The sequence below is a fragment of the Xiphias gladius genome, chromosome 18, assembly GCF_016859285.1.
Source record: "Xiphias gladius isolate SHS-SW01 ecotype Sanya breed wild chromosome 18, ASM1685928v1, whole genome shotgun sequence".
In the NCBI taxonomy this organism is placed as follows: domain Eukaryota; kingdom Metazoa; phylum Chordata; class Actinopteri; order Istiophoriformes; family Xiphiidae; genus Xiphias; species Xiphias gladius.
In genome coordinates, this window is record NC_053417.1 from 1,934,436 (window position 1) to 1,948,839 (window position 14,404).

The 14,404-nt window shown below is 37.4% G+C and overlaps 1 long non-coding RNA gene across 2 annotated transcripts; it reads left to right on the forward strand.

The window, feature by feature from the left end:
- Positions 1-6,041: 6,041 nt before the first annotated feature.
- On the forward strand, positions 6,042-9,290 carry LOC120804064. 2 transcript variants are annotated; one of them, XR_005709403.1, is made up of 4 exons: positions 6,042-6,141; positions 7,565-7,754; positions 7,914-8,095; positions 8,200-9,290. It is a non-coding gene; the product is annotated as an uncharacterized LOC120804064 (long non-coding RNA). The 2 variants fall into 2 exon arrangements; XR_005709402.1 differs by having other exon boundaries at positions 7,914-9,290.
- Positions 9,291-14,404: the final 5,114 nt, after the last annotated feature.

Here is a 14,404-nt window from a genome sequence, read left to right on the forward strand (position 1 = left end):
CAAAAATATTTGGATTTATCCTTAAGGGATTAATATCCACAACAAATTATGTAGAAATCACGGATCTCAGCAATCTGCAGAGCTCCCATATGGTCACAGTTTGAATTTTTTTCCTGAAATACTTTTGCATTGCCTCACTATACATTTTGTGTTCCCTGTGACTCACAGAAAAAGGCTGAGCCGTATTATGATACGGTATTATGTATTAGTTAGTACACTGCTGCTGATTGTTGTAGGAGTGGGCACTGACTGCAGCTTTGGCTCATTGTTGTCACTGTGATTGTGGTTGTGGGCATAGTTGTGCTTTGGTTGTTTTGAGGGGTTCTGTGTGTGCAAAGAACTGACATAGTTTGTGCTGGCTGAGTATTGTATGCTACTGTATTCCTGAACTCCTGTGGTGTATTTGTAAAAATCTATCATATCTGATAGAAGCACTGTGGGTTGAAATCTTGTGTGGCTTAACAAAGATTTCTGGGCTAATGTCAATAGTTGCAGTAAAGAGTAGCCACAATGCAGCTACTGTAGACACATTCATAATACCATAGATTCAACCACAGCAGCAGTTGTAGTCCGAGCAGTAACCACATCCACAGCCACAGATTTACAGCCAAGCAGAGCAGCTGCAGTTGTGCTCACAACCAGTGGCTATATACTTGCAGAGTTTAGCCTTTTGCAGTGATGAGCAATAAATGAATAATGCAAAGTGTCACATCATCTCTTCCATCTGTAGTACCTGCAGAGTGTTTCTCTAAACTGGCAGTATATTAGAGTGTGAGGGAATGCTCGGGGGCTTTGTAGGTATCCCTTTGGTGAGCACAATTTTATTTTTGCCAATAAAAATGATCACTAAAAGAAAAAATAATTAACATAATTGTTTTTGTAACAAAGACCTCAAACACAATCAGTGAAATCGATCGACACTTGACAGTGTCAACAAAAACCAACAGTCTGAAATTCCCAAGACTAGGATTAATTACAGAATACTGTATTTTATGGTGCTTTTTATATTTATACTCTCTGAGCATTTTAACATCTCATATTTCCAAAAAAGTAAAAGGTCTGAAACTATCCACCACTTTTTATGGATTAATATGCAGCTTTACTGATCACAAATACTGAGTACTTTACGTACTGACATGCTGTTACAACAGGCACAGATGAATGAAATATTCAAATCCTTTACTTAAGTAAAAGCACTAAAACTAATATTACTGGAGGATGCATGTTTTGAAGAGTAACATTGTCTTGTAATACCATGTGAGATGCGCCTGATAAAAAAAATAAACTAAATACCACACTGTAAAAATGCTCCATTACAAGTAAAAGTTCTGCCCCAAAAATACTACTCAAGTGGAAGTATACAAGTATAATCAAGAAAATTCATCAAATTATCCAAAATAAAACTACTCATGCAATCCTCTGTGATAGTTATACAATTATATATTATATCATTGGATTGTTATTACGGATGTATCAATGTAAGCAATACAAGCAGTACTTTACTGTTGTAGTTGGTTGAGGGGGAGCTAGATTCAGCTATTTTGATAATTATTTTTATAATGGATCAATCATCTTATTATTTTGTTGATTAATCAATTGATTGTTTGGTTCGTAAAACCTCCGAAATTAGAGAGAAATGTGACACCATTTTTTGTCCAACCAAGAGTTGCAGAAAACAAACAATCAAACAAATAAGTAATAATAATGAATAATAAAATTATATTATTTAAATTATTTAAGGCAGCAAATCCTCACATTTGAGAAGCTGGATCCATGAAATGTTTCACATTTTTGGAAGAAAAGTGAATTAAAGGTGGAGTAAGTGATTCTGGAGAAAGACTGTTGATATTTACAACTCAACAGCAAAACAAATACACCCCTCCTTTGTGCTCCTCCAGAACCTCCGCCCCAAAATTCATGGATGCGCATTGCTAAAACAACAACAAAATAGCGGAATCTAGAGCATTTTATACGGCATGGAAGTGGAAACTCTGTCTCATAGCTTAAGCACAATTATAATACAAAAAGGCATCAAACAAATGACATACACACAAACACAGCATCCAAAACACAATCGAGTAAAACCTAGTGAGAGTTGTTTAGATTGTTTTTACAAAAATACAGTGACATCAGAGAGGACTGTAGATTTTGTATTTAAGCTAACAAGGAAGGCAACATTGCCTAGCATAGCATTTCGAAATATGCATCCAACCAAATAATCCAGTGTATTAGCAAACTTGTGTTTTTCGGTCTTTGTTGCTATAAAACCCTTCTGCAATGAGACAGTAAGTAATGTAACTAGATTTAGCTAGGTTGTGGGTAAACAAACTGTCGCTACAGTTGCTGCTGTGAAGCTAACATGTAGAGAGGATGAGTTTCTCAGAGCCAGCACACTAGCTACAGACCGTGATACCCACAACTCTCATGCTACTATTGCTAGCATCACACCAACACCATATCTTAGCAAACTAGAAAGTAAGCCAAATATCCAGGTGCTGATTGGCTGGAATCGTCGGTCTGAGCCACTTTGTTTATATCCCATTTACAGAGCCAAGACTGTTTAGGAACATCAGATTTTTTTTCAGCACACACACAGAACAGACAGCTGGCAGACCATGAGGAGATATTTGCCGAATAAGATTAGAAAAACTTACCTCACCTTTAATCAATTATAAAATTGTTGTCAACTATTTTTCTGTTAATCAGCTAATCGTTTCACTTCCAATTGTATATACTGTTGGGTTGTAAAATCTATATCAAGGCATCAGATTTGATAAACTCTTCATATGTTTTGTGTGTAAAAGTTTAATTTGGACAGTAACTAGAAATGCTAGCTTTAAAATAAATGTAGTGGAATTAAAGATACAGTATTTCCCTCTGAGATGGAAGTAAGTATAAAGAGGCACGAAAACAGGAAAACAAAACACTAAAATATTACTACTAGTATTTCAAATTTGTACTTAAGTAAAGTACTTCGGTAAATGTACTTCCACCACTGACAACACTCAATCACTTACAGAAACTTTTCTGTAGAGTAGTTATGTCAGTGCTCTGATAGAAAATTTTACAACACAAATATCACTTCAAGCAGGTTATGATTCTCTCTCTCTCTTACAAACACACACATAAAATAAAGTGCAAATTCTCTTTCTCTTTCGAATTCAATTCAATTCAGTTTTTTTCAGTTCAGTATGTTTTATTGGCATGGATGTCAGGTAAGCAATATTGCCAGAGCATCAATGATGATACAATTCAATAATGAAATGAGAAAAAAGAATTAAGTACATAGATAAAAAGAACAAAAGATGGAAAATAAAATAAAAACCAAAAAAACCAATAAACGTGTGTGTTTCATACGTATAATAGGCGATGTTACGATAAATATTTGTCACATTCAGTGATGTTTTATTTATGCTGCATGTCCCTTTCCTAATAGAACCTGTTGCTTTTCACTGTCATCAAATTTCTTAAGTGCAGCTGTGACCAAAGAGTCTTTCGTCAGTTGGTAGCCAGGACATCTTTGTGTTGTCCTTTCTCTATGGACAAACTGTGGTCACTGGGTCTGTATTTGGTTGCGTTCTGTCTCTGCTTTTTATCCCTGAGAGTAAAAAGATACTCTGCCAATTTATATTCATGGTTTAGGGCCAGATAGCAATTAAATTGGTTTTTAGTTTTGGTTTGATTGGTCCAATGTTCCCGATAGGCATATTTTGTTAATTTAATAATTTGGTTTCCTCTGATTAGTGGTTGGAACGCACTGCTGGGTGTTATTTGATCAGAAAGTCTCAGAATCAACTGACAAAAGGGACTCTTTTCGTGGATTTCTTATTTCTCTCCCTTTCTCAAATTCAAAATCAAAGGTGCTTTATTAGCATGAAAGTTTAAAAAACAATGTTGCCAAAGCATTAAAATACAATTAATATATATTAATTATATATTTACAGTATATTATATGCGTGCGTGTGTGTGTGTGTGTGTGTGTAGGTCATTCACTGTCCCTCAGGTTGTGGTATGTTTATATATATTGGGCTGCAAGATATGCACTTTTCTAGGAGTATTTTCAAATTTGAATAGTAATTTAGATAATTGAAATTGGATTACAGAACTAATTTGGCCAAAAGTAAATATTCCTTATTTCCCTGAATGATTCGCATATTAGGAGGAAATGCATCTGTCTCAACCTCACCTGTTGAAGGGTGACCACATGTTCTATTTTTTTTTCGGTTGCCATGGTTTATTGTGTCCTCCTTGTGCCATTGCCAGTTCGAGCTCACTGAGCCTATACTTGGTTATGGTCTGCCTCTGCCTTCTATTTCTGAGAGTTAAGAGATATTCTGCCAATTCATAATCTCTCCTCTTTAGAGATAGATAACATTCTAATCTACTTTGGATACTTTTTTCTTTCCAGTGCTTCAAAAAGGTTTCTTTACATTTTGTTATAATTTGGATGACTCTGATTGCTGTTTGGAAAGCAGTGTTGTCGCGAGACTACCAAGAGTGTTTGAGAGGGGCAGTTAGGCTGGATTTAAAGTGTTCTATTTTGAATGTTAATTATCAGTAGCTATCTGCCTAATTCTGCTCGACAGACATTTGTTGGTGTTTTTCTTGATACGTGTAAAATTTATCTGCAGAATTCTGCAAGTACAGTTTCTGTTTACCCCAACTAGGACAGCTATGATGACTGAGTGGACCCCATACTTCACTACCATATAGCACGATGGGCAGGATAACACTATCAAATATTTTAAGACAGATTTTAATTTGAATTTGGCAATTATAAAAATGTTCTCCTATCCCACCTATTCCACATTGTAGAAGTCTGTAATAGAGTCCTTTGTGCAAAAAGGAGTTGAAAGCTTTTTTGAAATCAGTAAAACATGCAAATATCTTACCATTTTTTGTTTGGTGTACGTGTTTGATTAAACTGTGAAGGTCACTGGTTGGTGGTGCTGTGTTTTGGGAGGAAGCCGGTTAGATTTTTACTCAAGATGGAGTGTTCGTCAAGGAAATCTAGTATTCTTTTATTTAATTGGTTTCACAGGTGCAACGGTAGTTACTTAGGTCACGTTTGTCCCTACTCTTATAAATGGGGGAAATTGGCCCTTTGCCCTAGATGTAAGGAAAATATCCTGTATATTGCACAACTTCAACAATGCACCCTACACCTCTGGGGTGCTGCATTTGAGAATATCATTTTTAATGCTGAATGGACCACAGGCTTTCCTTGGCTGGAGAGATTTAATCTGTGTGGTTAGTTCTTCCCAAGTAATTGGAAAATCCAGGTGGTTTTGGTTGTCTTTAATTGTTTCTTCCAGGCTTTAGTTTTCTTTTATAATATATTGATCTGAATTGATTTGATTTATTGGTATGTTTTTTGTACAGATTTGCAAAATGTGCTCTCCAAATGTCACCATTTTGGATGGGTAATAGTTGTGGTTACTTTGTGTTGTAGTTGTTCCAAGAATTGATTTTGCTTAATGACATTCTAAATATCTTTAAGTTTCATATGGTATAATTTTGTTTTTGTTCCTAATTGTACTTTTATATCTATTTAACATTTCATTGTATCTGAGCTGTAAGGAATGGTTGTTTGGTAGGCGGTGCTTCATTTGATATTTTTCTCAGGTCTTTTCTTATCATCTTGCGTTCTTGATCAAACCTTTTATTAACGTTTTGTCTTTTATCAGGCTTTTGTTTTTGTCAACTTTTAATTGCTGCCATATGAAATTTCATATTGATATCATCAATGGCCTTGTTTACACCATCTCTAGTAGGGACATGTTGATTGTGGTCATATATTGATATGTCATTCATCAGATCAGGTGAGTTTAAGGCTATAATGAATTTGTCTCCATTGTCTGGGGCCCATCTGTAATTTATGCAGTTTGGGCTCCCTTTTCTTGGCTGGACTGCAACGGTGATAAAGTTACACCATTGGTTGGCTGAATGCCATGTGACTGAGTGCTTTCATCACGCCATTGGTTGGCTGGCTGAGTGTTGGAGTTTCCCCATTGGCCCGTTGCTCTTTCAAAATGAGTTGGCGCAAACAGTTTCTATTGCGTCATCAGAGGGTCATTTACAGACAATGTTTCCAACTTAGTGCCTTGGTTGCTGGATTTACCAACTTTTCACACCCCTTTGGTGAGTTTTCTTCACCTAGTGACAAATCTAGCTACTTCTTGGACAAACTTTAGCTACTTTCCATAAAATAGAGTCGCCAGTGTCACGACGCGAGCACGAGGTTGGGCTTTCCCTCTGCAGGCACACCTCTCTATGTGTCTCATTCAATTGACCGCACAGCAGCTGCATAGATGTAAATGAGCTTCTATCTCTCTCTCTGAGTGATCATTGTCCAAGTCAATATTGCTAGATGACATCGTAGTTATAATATACAGGATTTTAGCAGTGCAGAGCGGCAGCTTGGAAATGGCTTTGAAGTGACTGCTGGTTAACATGTAGTCTTAATAAGCTGCATTGCAGTCACTGTTTCATACTTGTTCCATTGTTTGACAACAGAAACAGAAAAACATATAAATGGGAACACCTTTATTGGGAATTTGGCTGTATTAAAATACTGTATATGTGAGCACAGAGAGTACGGAGAGTAGGAGAGAAACAGATAAAGAGAGGCCCAGCCATATACTAGGTCTAGTTCTCACTGATTTGAGCAGAGTTTAAAGAACACGTTTATTTGGTTGTGGTCTGAAAGGGGAGATTGATGAGAGTACAGTCTATAAAAATGACTGATGTGCAGGGAAAGATTTTTTTTCTTCACTCAATCAGGAGCAGAACTCATATATGACACTGTTTGAATAAAAACATGTTTTTCAGCATGTAACTGCTGTATTTTAAGTTGCATGTCAGTGGGTTCTAAAAAGAATTGAACAGAACACAACAGCGAGTTCTAAATAGTATTATGTCAGCGATGTCACAAGAGGTATAAGTGTAGAAGCAGACTTGTGATTGATTTTGGTCATTTCATTATTACCACTGATAGAGAGAAACACCCATTTGAGACAATGGTCATTTGTAGAAGACAGACTTATGTTCTAAATTCAAGATGATTCAAGTCTGAAGATTAATTCTCAGCCTTGGACATACTAAACCAAAAAGATCTGACTGTGAAAAATGTTATGACTCATGGTTCAGCTGTGTGTTTGTCAATAATTTGTTGACTGAATGCCTCACACATTGAATTCACTGATGTCACATATTTTGTCTCCATGTTCACCATCCGTCTCTACAGTCACAATGACAGCACCTGAGGTTCAGGCAGGTCAAACTCTGTTTTGTAGGTCTTCTAATTATTCTGTTCTGAGTTTATTGCTGAAGGCTGGTTTGGTTAAGTGGCCAAGTGCCAGAATCTGACAACAAAAGAGACAGTGCTGTTAAGATCCTTAAGAAGGATGCCGATGTTATCCAGGGCACTGGAAAGAGGTCTTTGAACCCCCTTTGATTATATTCCTGTGCTCAGGTTTCACCTGCTTTATCAGACTATGTACCACAATATGTTGATACCTGTCTGTATAATCTATTTTGTCATTCCTCCTCTTTTCTCTCCAAGTGTCCATGTTAAAAGTCATCAGTGTCCAGAATTCAGACCACACTAATGTGGTGAATTTCTTTGGGTGGTTTGAACATACGGGACAGACCTGTCTTCAAATTTGAGATGCTGGACTGGGGTCTGTATGTGCTGCTCCAAGAACGACACTTCAAGCCTATGTCTCTGAACAACTACGGCTGATGCAAAGCAGGTGTGTAGCGGTGATAATTGTATTATAGAACCAATCATCTTTTGTTCTACGTATCTAATACTCATCAGTGAAGAACACCCTAACCATAAACCTAACCCCAAAAGGCAGCACATGGCAAACTTAATTCAAAACATGTCTTTTCTTCTTTTGTCCCTACAGCTGTTGGTGGCCTTGGACGCCCTGAAGGGTCTTGGTATCTTGAATACCCATATCAAACCAGACAATGTTATGCTTGTTAACAAGCAGGACAAACCCCTCAGGTTCAAATTAATAGACGTTTGCAAAGCCATTCCAGCCTCCAAAGTCCACCCTTGGCTGGAGCTTCAGCAGACCGGGTATAGGTGGGTTCATCCTGCACAGTTAAGTATCTTTTAATCTAGCAGAGCTGGTTTCATTATTCTAAGAAGTCATATTATCCTCTTGGTCCGGCATATTCTGTCTGCAGATGAAGTGCATGGTTGAGGTTCTGGGTCAGCTGGAGGACCACCTGCTTCATGCTGGGAAATATACCCAGTACTTTTTCAGTGAGGAGGCTGACAGTCTAACATGGAACCTGATGCTAGAGGAACCATGTTCTTCTTTGTTTGAGTTTGTTAAATCATTTTATTTGAGCTCTTTTAAAACAGTTCTCATATATATTTTGTGCCCTCAGAAACCAGTAGAATAGACAGCTGGCAAAAAGGTGAAACTACAAGAGCAGGATAGCTTCATTGAGCTCTATGGATGACCTCATTGATGAAGGCACTCTCTACTTTGTTTTACAAGTAAAGACTGAATCAGTACCAGGTATTCACCTGTTTCTGAGAGGTAGGAGCTGGGTCAGCTGACCTGAATCTGTTTCCAAATCCCAATGTCCCACCTGACGGAGCACCTTGACAGCAGAGCCTGGTGGTTGACCATGTGTCTTTTCACACTGGTAGTAGATAACACAATAAGTTTGATGGACTGATGGCTTTATTAATGGATTGACGGATTCACTAATTGATTGTCATACTTCATCCAGTCTCACCACCTCCCAAGCTATGATGAACGTCTGCCCAATGGAAGACTCAGCAGACACGGTAAACACCTCTGCAGCCTCAGCCACTGGGTTCCGTACTGGAGGACTACCCTCTGTCTCCAAAGATGATGCTCCAGCCATCAGATCATTTGATGGAACGAAAGCTACTGTCTCCCATGATGATGGTCCCACCACTGGGTAATCTGATGGAGTTCCATTCACTTCCTCTTATGACGAAGATCCAGGTGCTTGGTCTTCTGATGGAGCTCAAGCCAAAGACTCAAAGATTACTATGAAGATTCACCAGCTCTTGGGACATCTGATGCAGGACTACTTTCTGTCTTATGATGAAGATCCAGCCGTCTGGCCTTCTGACAGAGGACTACCCTCCTGCTCCTTTGAAGATCCAGCTTCCTGGTCTTCTGATAAATAATTAGTTAGTGACTTGAATATTTAGTCATATTTAGTATGTGTAAATGTAGTTGTAATATCAGCAACTGTCTTGGATTTTTATAAACATTTTTTAAAATAAATAAAGTATATAAAAGGTTTAATTTTGAATTCTTTAAGAGATTTTAACAGCAAACATTACTAATGTTCACATTGAAATTTCAGCCACCACCTTAGCTAGTTTCCTTCATCTTCAGCTTGAGGAACAAACAGTTCAAATGAATCTGGATGTTTTTTGCTGCAGCTGACTGTGTGACATTGACTAAAGATGTTATATTTTAAGCTGTCAAACATAACAGAACTTTTGGGAGTGACCCGATAGCTGAGTTTTTAGGATGCGAACTACATGTGTAAAAGCCCAGAGAAGGAAGTCCCAGGTTCAAATCCTGGCCAGCCGGACCATTTACTTCATGTCTCAGAGACACCCCAAAAAATTAAATATAAAAGAATTTTTTATGTTAATGTTATATGTTAATGATATTGATTGATTACAGAAAAAAAATAATGTAAGTGTTTACCTCTTACCACTTCTAGTAATATTAAATCAATACCCAGAGTGAGGCAACCTAATTTAACCCTTAAAGGATAGTTACGTTTCACACTTAATTGGTCACTGTAATGACTTCTCCTGTCCAAGCTAGACAAGCAGTTGCATCAAGTGATCCCGTCTTCATGCAACTGCTTTTAATTTTGTATGTCACTTTTTATTCTTTTCTTTTCTTCTTCATTTTTTTAACCAAATTACAGTGTTTTGAACACCAAACTCCCTAACTCCCTCTAGTGTTTCCTTACCAAGCTGTGGCGGAAAGATACTAATACAAATATGGAAATTTTTACTAAAAAATCTGTTATTCAAATTGGTGATCAGAAATTTTGAAAACTGAGCTACTGTCCATAAAACTGGACAATACACAGCCCTGCCTAAAAAAGATGACAATGCCACCTCTGCTACTGACAGCAACACACAGACTGCACCAGTTTTGACAAAATTATTTCAATGATTTGAAAGATGCTATATATTCACAAAGACATTCTACACAAAGTGGCTTTAATGCAAATTGTATTTATAAAAGTTGACCTTCACTCAGATTTTTGTATTTATATAAATCCACTTTTCACATGTTTAAAAGAAAGGTTATGTGTTCATTTTCATTTGTCAAATCTGCTGTGTGTGACTTTTAAAACTTTTTTCTAAATTTAACATACCCCATTGGTTGAAAAAATACACTTTGTTTCCCTAAGGTTTCAACCAGCACTTTCTCCTTACAAAAAAAAAACGTCATCAAAATGTATTATAGAACCAATCATCTTTTGTTCTACGTATCTAATACTCATCAGTGAAGAACACCCTAACCATAAACCTAACCCCAAAAGGCAGCACATGGCAAACTTAATTCAAAACATGTCTTTTCTTCTTTTGTCCCTACAGCTGTTGGTGGCCTTGGACGCCCTGAAGGGTCTTGGTATCTTGAATACCCATATCAAACCAGACAATGTTATGCTTGTTAACAAGCAGGACAAACCCCTCAGGTTCAAATTAATAGACGTTTGCAAAGCCATTCCAGCCTCCAAAGTCCACCCTTGGCTGGAGCTTCAGCAGACCGGGTATAGGTGGGTTCATCCTGCACAGTTAAGTATCTTTTAATCTAGCAGAGCTGGTTTCATTATTCTAAGAAGTCATATTATCCTCTTGGTCCGGCATATTCTGTCTGCAGATGAAGTGCATGGTTGAGGTTCTGGGTCAGCTGGAGGACCACCTGCTTCATGCTGGGAAATATACCCAGTACTTTTTTCAGTGAGGAGGCTGACAGTCTAACATGGAACCTGATGCTAGAGGAACCATGTTCTTCTTTGTTTGAGTTTGTTAAATCATTTTATTTGAGCTCTTTTAAAACAGTTCTCATATATATTTTGTGCCCTCAGAAACCAGTAGAATAGACAGCTGGCAAAAAGGTGAAACTACAAGAGCAGGATAGCTTCATTGAGCTCTATGGATGACCTCATTGATGAAGGCACTCTCTACTTTGTTTTACAAGTAAAGACTGAATCAGTACCAGGTATTCACCTGTTTCTGAGAGGTAGGAGCTGGGTCAGCTGACCTGAATCTGTTTCCAAATCCCAATGTCCCACCTGACGGAGCACCTTGACAGCAGAGCCTGGTGGTTGACCATGTGTCTTTTCACACTGGTAGTAGATAACACAATAAGTTTGATGGACTGATGGCTTTATTAATGGATTGACGGATTCACTAATTGATTGTCATACTTCATCCAGTCTCACCACCTCCCAAGCTATGATGAACGTCTGCCCAATGGAAGACTCAGCAGACACGGTAAACACCTCTGCAGCCTCAGCCACTGGGTTCCGTACTGGAGGACTACCCTCTGTCTCCAAAGATGATGCTCCAGCCATCAGATCATTTGATGGAACGAAAGCTACTGTCTCCCATGATGATGGTCCCACCACTGGGTAATCTGATGGAGTTCCATTCACTTCCTCTTATGACGAAGATCCAGGTGCTTGGTCTTCTGATGGAGCTCAAGCCAAAGACTCAAAGATTACTATGAAGATTCACCAGCTCTTGGGACATCTGATGCAGGACTACTTTCTGTCTTATGATGAAGATCCAGCCGTCTGGCCTTCTGACAGAGGACTACCCTCCTGCTCCTTTGAAGATCCAGCTTCCTGGTCTTCTGATAAATAATTAGTTAGTGACTTGAATATTTAGTCATATTTAGTATGTGTAAATGTAGTTGTAATATCAGCAACTGTCTTGGATTTTTATAAACATTTTTTAAAATAAATAAAGTATATAAAAGGTTTAATTTTGAATTCTTTAAGAGATTTTAACAGCAAACATTACTAATGTTCACATTGAAATTTCAGCCACCACCTTAGCTAGTTTCCTTCATCTTCAGCTTGAGGAACAAACAGTTCAAATGAATCTGGATGTTTTTTGCTGCAGCTGACTGTGTGACATTGACTAAAGATGTTATATTTTAAGCTGTCAAACATAACAGAACTTTTGGGAGTGACCCGATAGCTGAGTTTTTAGGATGCGAACTACATGTGTAAAAGCCCAGAGAAGGAAGTCCCAGGTTCAAATCCTGGCCAGCCGGACCATTTACTTCATGTCTCAGAGACACCCCAAAAAATTAAATATAAAAGAATTTTTTATGTTAATGTTATATGTTAATGATATTGATTGATTACAGAAAAAAAATAATGTAAGTGTTTACCTCTTACCACTTCTAGTAATATTAAATCAATACCCAGAGTGAGGCAACCTAATTTAACCCTTAAAGGATAGTTACGTTTCACACTTAATTGGTCACTGTAATGACTTCTCCTGTCCAAGCTAGACAAGCAGTTGCATCAAGTGATCCCGTCTTCATGCAACTGCTTTTAATTTTTGTATGTCACTTTTTATTCTTTTCTTTTCTTCTTCATTTTTTTTAACCAAATTACAGTGTTTTGAACACCAAACTCCCTAACTCCCTCTAGTGTTTCCTTACCAAGCTGTGGCGGAAAGATAGTAATACAAATAGGGAATTTTGTACTAAAAACTCTGTTTTTCAACGTGGTGTTCAGTTATTTTGTAAACTGAGCTACTGTCCATAAAACTGGACAATACACAGCCCTGCCTAAAAAAGATGACAATGCCACCTCTGCTACTGACAGCAACACACAGACTGCACCAGTTTTGACAAAATTATTTCAATGATTTGAAAGATGCTATATATTCACAAAGACATTCTACACAAAGTGGCTTTAATGCAAATTGTATTTATAAAAGTTGACCTTCACTCAGATTTTTGTATTTATATAAATCCACTTTTCACATGTTTAAAAGAAAGGTTATGTGTTCATTTTCATTTGTCAAATCTGCTGTGTGTGACTTTTAAAACTTTTTTCTAAATTTAACATACCCCATTGGTTGAAAAAATACACTTTGTTTCCCTAAGGTTTCAACCAGCACTTTCTCCTTACAAAAAAAAACGTCATCAAAATTACTTCCACTATTACTTAAGTAAACGAAAACAAATTACTAGATTATTTTTCTGAAAAATAAAACCTGAAAATAATGAGGCCTACCCATACACACATATTGATTGAGTTATTGATATAATGACTTTTGCTTTTCAGTTGTATCTAAACATTACATAAGAGAGCAGAAGCAGCCCTTCTGTAGAAGAGCTGTCATAGCAGAGGTGAGCTGCTGCAGCAGCAGCAAGAGCAGTATACTGAGGGCTTGCAGGCTGTTTGAACCATGTTATCATTGTCTTTTAAATGCTACTTACATATCTGTTGGCAGGCAAATTATATTTTAACCTCAACACTCCTAGCCCTCCTCCTCTTCCTCCACCTGCTTCTCCTCGCCATCAGCACGCCTCAGACAATTACTGTGCTAAGGATTGAAGCCTGTTCAATATTTCATGGAGTTCCATGAAATGAAATGAAGACAAGAGAGGTTCCCTCTCTGTCTCTCTCCTGTGCTTCAAGTTCAAAAAGGCTTAACCTCCCCGCTATTGAGAATGTTAATGATTATATACATATATACACATATACATATATACATGTATACATATAAATATACATATATATACACACATACATATACACACATATATATATATATATATATATACACATACACACACACACACATACATATATGTATATAAATATATGGATAGATAGATAGACATACAATTATATATATGACCTTGTGTATGTTTGTGAGGTTGTAACTGGTTGTACAGATTTTCACCAAGGAATGAGGGAGGAAATAAAAGAAAATAAAGATAGAATTTAAATCTTTATTCTCTTGGCTGGAAGCAACTAACTACATGATACCCAATCCGAGCTTCCTTTCCTCATTAGCGCTTCACAAATGCACCTACTCAAACAGCGCTCATGATGCCACACACACACGTGCAGTCACTACACACAGACAGCAACTAAAGCAGAGGGGAAGAGAAAAAAGGAAAAGATAATCATTAACATTCTCAACAGCAGGAGGTTTAACCTTTATGAACTTGCAGGAGAGAAAGAGAGGGGGCCGTTTGTGCCTTTTAATGGGCTTCTATTTGGTGAAACAAGTAGAGAGTAATTAATTAAACAAAACTCTGAGTTATTTCTATTGTTTTTTAAGCTTTTTACATTTCCAGAAGCTTGACAGAACAGTCACCGACTTTCT